Here is a 6,000-nt window from a genome sequence, read left to right on the forward strand (position 1 = left end):
TTGAGAAGTTGCTGTAGAGACTATATGACCCACACAAACTAAAGTATTTACTCTCTGGTTCTTTAAGAAAAGTTTGCTGACATCTGTCTTAAGCCTGTGATGACAGAGTGAGAGTTTTAATGTTTAGTTCTACCCATAAGAGGTGCTAGACTTAGCAAGGTGACTGTCAGCTATAATGTGATTTCTGGCTAGAGTCAGATTAGAGAGCAAGGCAATTTCAGACATATGATTTTGTTGTTCATAAGACATTAAAATTCCACATCATTTTTTTCGAAGGAATCTTTTCCTTGTAAAAAGTCCCAAATATTCAAAATATATATATCCTCCATTATGTAAAATAGTCATATCAAATAATAATTTTGAAAAATAATGTCTAATCCAAAAGGTTATAATCCATTAATATAATACTTTCCTTATCTATTAAGACATGCATTAAAAATAATAGTACTTCTATACATTTCTAGAGGAGTAAAAAGAAACTGAAAAACCTTACCTTTATAAATACAATTGATGTAAGAGTTCATGAGGGTTTAAATGTCTCCTCTAAAATGTATAAGACATCCAGGTTCTTAAAAAATGGTTACTCTTTCAAAGTACTTTAAATCTCATAGAACAATAAAGAAAAGAAATGTAATAGAAGTTCCAAAAGTTTTTTGTTTAGCATCCTTCCATACTATGCAGTTTAGCTTTGCATGATTTCCCCACAGCCTTTGCAGAAATGTTATTAACTTCAGAAAATTGTTTCTCCTCCTGCATGTTGAGAGAAAAAGCAATTTGAAATGTTTATTTTATGTTTGAAGTTTCTATTCATAAAGAAAAGGCAAAAATATTGTTGACTTCAATTTGTTGCTTAAACCACCAAAAGTGCACATTCATGGAATTATTTACTACAGTTTGAGTCTGATAAATAAAAGTAATCTTATATTTTTTTCATTGATTAATACACAAAGGTGCTTTGCATTTCCATGAAGAGAAAAGAAGCCATTGCTATTTTCATTTTCCCCTGGTGGTGGATGAAATACCTTGTTCCTAAGTGGAGGTCAAGAGAGCTATTACACCCTAATAGAATGTAGTAGAGTTGAGATCATGCTCATTTACACTAAATGAACTGAGACCTACTGCTAATTACTAAATTTTGTGTACTGATACATAAACAAAGATACTCTGCAATAAAGAAGTAGATACACTATCCTGCAAATGTCCTTTTATGCACAGCTCAATGAATGACAGGCTTGAATGGGTAACTGTATGTGGTAAAATGGCTTATTTTGTACTTTAGTATGGTTTATTGGCTAATCAAGTAACATACAACTTATAAAAGCCATTGGCTATTTACACTTTGGTAAACTGCAAACCCAAACACTCTCAATAAGGTAGTAAGTGTACATTTCTACATAAGATTTCTATTGCCTCAGGAACTATACTCTCTGTGTAATGGCTTACACTCCACCAGCCTGATTAAACTTCTAATTATACCGTATTGAATGTGTCTATATAATGCTCACAGAAAAACAAAATCACACCCTTCTAGAACTACAGTTATTAGGATTAAAAAAAAAAACTTGAGAAACTCTTTTTTTCAGAATTTATATTAATACAACTAGAAGTGCTTCATGATAAAAACAATGAGGAGAGGTTGTGGTTCAAGATGGTAACATGGGAAGATCCTGAAGTCACCTCCTCCCACAGGCACACGGAATCTATAGCTACATATAGAAAATTTTTCTTTGAAAAAATAACAAAAACTATAAATAAGCTAAATGACTGCTACACGCTAAGGAAACTAAAAAAAAAAAAAAAAAAAAATCCCACATCAGGGCAGACAAAAGAGGGAAAGATGCGGGGATGTAATCTCACCATATACTGCACCCTCAGCATGGCCATTTATAATCAGGAAGAACACAAACCTTGGAGCTTCTCCCTTAGAAGTGAAGGGTTTGAATCCCACCTTGGGCAACTCAACATTTGGGACCTGCACTTGACAGATGAAACATCTAGCTTTCATCTCAAAAGGACCTGTGTCCACAGGCTTCTAATTTGGCATACACCTATAAGACTACTCCAGGGGCAGAGGTTAGTGGTTAGTGGATATCAATTTTGTGTTCTCCCTCTTCTTCACTCCAGGTTGCTGGTATCTCCTAGAAAGGTGTTGTATACTTCTCTGGGCTAATTTTTGTGACAGCCATAAAAGGGACTCAGCTAGATCACCTGGAAATGGTGGCCAGCAGAATTTATGCTTGTCATCCCACTGGATTCTATATATTTGCACACTTTAAAAGCTGCTGCCATGGGGCGCCTGGGTGGCTCAGTCGGTTAAGCGGCCCACTTCGGCTCAGGTCATGATCTCACGGTCCGTGAGTTCGAGCCCCACGTGGGCTCTGTGCTGACAGCTCAGAGACTGGAGCCTGTTTCAGATTCTGTGTCTCCCTCTCTCTGACCCTCCCCTGTTCATGCTCTGTCTCTCCCTATCTCAAAAATAAATAAAACGTTAAAAAAAAATTAAAAGCTGCTGCCTGTGGATCTGGATTCCAGTCCACTTGAATCCAATTGCTGAGATCCTCCCTTAAGGACATTGATGGGTCATGGCACACTCACAAATACTGGAAGCCACTAAAATTAAAGGAAGCTGCTTGGACAGTCACAAAGGTTTGAAAGACAACCCAGGGCTAGGGCAGGGTGGAATGATAAGGCTTATCTTCTGCATGTCCATTTCTTTAACAATGAGAGAAGTAGCTGTTTCATCTCTGCATAGATACCAATATAGACAGGCAAGAGAAATAAATAAATAGGAGTGTGATCCAAATGAAAAACCTTAAAAAAAGTCCTTAATGAAATAGAGATAAGTGATTGAATGCTAAAGAGTTCCAAAATGTCACCATAAAGATGCTTACTGAACTCTATAAAGAAGAATGAACACAGTGAGAACTTCAACAAAAAGATAGAAAATATAAGAAAGTAAAAAAAAAAGTCACAAAGAATAAATGAAATTAAAAAATATGCTAGAGAATTTGAACAGATTAGATTAAGCAGAAGAAAGAATACACTCAAAGACATGAAAGTGGAAAGCATAAAATTTGAGCAGCAAAAGGGAAAAAAAATGAAATAAAGTGAAGATAGCCTAAGAAATTTCAAGAGGACTAACATTCACATTTTAGAGGTTCCAGAGGGAGAGGAGAGAGAGAAACAGGCTGAGAACTTCCCTAACGTGGGAAAAGAAGCAGATGTCTAGATCCAGGAAGTCCCCAGAAAATTCTAAATATGAGGAACCCAGAGAAATTCACACCAAGACACATTATAGTTAAAATGTCAAAGCCAAGGAAAGACTCTTATAAACAGCAAAAGAAAAACAACTTATCATATACAAGGGAATCCACGTATGACCACCAGTAGTTTTTTCAGCAGAAATGATGCAAGCCTTAAGGGAGTAGCACTATATATTCAAAGTGCTAAAAGAAAGAAAGAAGAAGAAGAAAAAAAAAACTTCCAGGCAAGAGTAGCTGGCCAGGTTTTTTCTCAGAACTGAAGGAGAGAGAAAGTTTTCTAGACAAGCAAAAGCTAAAGGAGTAGGTCATCACTAAGCCAGGCTTACAAGAAATGTTAAAGGGACTGCTTTAAGTTAAAAATAAAGGGTGCTAATTAGTAACAAGAAAACAGGGGCGCCTGGGTGGCGCAGTCGGTTAAGCGTCCGACTTCAGCCAGGTCACGATCTCGCGGTCCGTGAGTTCGAGCCCCGCGTCAGGCTCTGGGCTGATGGCTCGGAGCCTGGAGCCTGTTTCCGATTCTGTGTCTCCCTCTCTCTATGCCCCTCCCCCATTCATGCTCTGTCTCTCTCTGTCCCAAAAATAAAAACGTTGAAAAAAAAAAATTAAAAAAAAAAAAAAAAAGAAAACATATGAGGGGCACTGGGTGGCTCAGTTGGTTGAGCATCTGACTTCAGCTCAGGTCATGATCTCCCATTTCTTGGGTTTCAGGCCCGCATCAGCCTCTCTGCTGTCAGCACAGAGCCTGGAGCCTGCTTCAGGCTCTGTCACTACTCCTCCCCTGCTTACGCTCTGTCTCTTTCTGTCACTCTCTCTCAAAAATAAATAAACATCAAAAAAAAAAAAAAAAAAGAAAACATATGAAAGTACAAACCTCACTGATAAAGGTAAATATGTATGAAAATTTAGAATAATCTAAAATTATAAAGGTAGTGGATTAATCACTTATAAAGCTAATATGAACATTAGAGGACAAAACAGAGAAAAGATAGATGATGACAAATATAACATTAAAAACATAAAACGTGGGAGGCTCCTGCATGGCTCTTCAGTTAACTGTCTGGTTGATTTTGGATGAGGTCATGATCTCATGGTTTGTGAGATGGAACCCCACAGTGACAGCTTGGATCCTGCTTGAGATTCTCTCTCGTCCTCTCTCTCTTCCCCTCCCCCCACACTCATGTGCTCTCTCTCTCAACTAAACATTAAAAAAAAACATAAAACATGAAGATGGGAATATAGAGCTTTAAAATGAATTCAAACAAGTTGCTAACAAGTAAAATATAAAAATATCTTATAAAAAATATCTTAGGGGCACCTGAGTGGCTCAGTCGGTTGAGCGGCCGACTTTGGCTCAGGTCATGATCTCGTGGTCTGTGAGTTTGAGCCCCGCGTCGGGCTCTGTGCTGACAGCTCAGAGCCTGGAGACTGTTACGGATTCTGTGTCTCCCTCTCTCTGACCCTCCCCCGTTCATGCTCTGTCTCTCTCTGTCTCAAAAAATAAATAAACGTTAAAAAAATTAAAAAAAAATATCTTATAAGATTTCTTATAAATATGATTTGTAAGCCACATGGCAGGCACAAAGAAAAAGTAATAGTAGACAGAAAAAAAGAATCTAAGCATACAACTAAAGAAAATCAATGAATCATGAAGGAAGAGACCAGAAGAATGGTACAGAAAAAGAAGTACAATACAGCCAGAAAGTATATGCCTATCAATAAGTTCTTTAAATGCAAATGAAATAGTCCAAATTACATACAGTGCCTGAATATTTTTTTTAAATCCATCTATATACTGCATATAAGACAATCACTTCACATATAAAGATATATACAGACTGTAAGTAAAGGTATGGAAAATATATTTCATACAAATGGAAACCAAAAGAAAACTGGGGTGGCTATACTTATATCACACAAAATAGATTTTAAGACAAAGACTGTAATAAGAGACAAAGAAGGACATTACATAATTATAAGGTGTTCAATTGAGGAAAATATTATAACATTTGTAAATTTTTACAAGCACTCAACATAGGAGTAGCTAAAAATATATATAAACTAATATCAACAAACCTACAGAGAAAAATAGGAAAAGAATAATAGTAAGAGATTTTAGTAACCCATGTTAGTCAATGGATAGATCATTCAGATAGCAAATTAATATGGAAACTTTGGCTTTAAGTGATACGTTAGACCAGATAGATTTAACAGATATATTCAGAATATTCCATCCCGAAGCAACAGGATGCACATTATTCTCATATGCACATGAAACATTTTCCAGGTTGGGACATAAATTAGGTCACAAAACAAGTTTTTAAAGTTTAAGATTGCAAATATATCAAGCACCTTTTCTTACCACATTGGTATGAAAGTAGATATCAGTGACATAAGTGACACAAAGAAATTGGAATATTCACAAATATGTTAAGACTAAACTATAGGCTGCTAAATGACCAGTGGGTCAAAAAAAATTAAAAGATAAATTAGGCAAAAAGGACTCCAAGGTGGAGGTAGCAAAGTCTCAGGCGGTCGGGGTGGCTCAGAGGCAGATCTGATACAGAAGGAGAGGCTAACATGGCAGAGAAGTAGGGGGATCCAAAGTTCCCTCTTCTCTCAAACACAGCAGTGTTGAGGCCAAAGGACTTTGAACTCCAAGAGTCCAGGAGACAAAGTGACAGTTGCTTCCAGGGACCCACCAGGACAACCTGACAGGCTATACATGCTTGATTGTAAA

Source organism: Panthera tigris, chromosome B1 (assembly GCF_018350195.1).
Source record: "Panthera tigris isolate Pti1 chromosome B1, P.tigris_Pti1_mat1.1, whole genome shotgun sequence".
Lineage (NCBI taxonomy): Eukaryota > Metazoa > Chordata > Mammalia > Carnivora > Felidae > Panthera > Panthera tigris.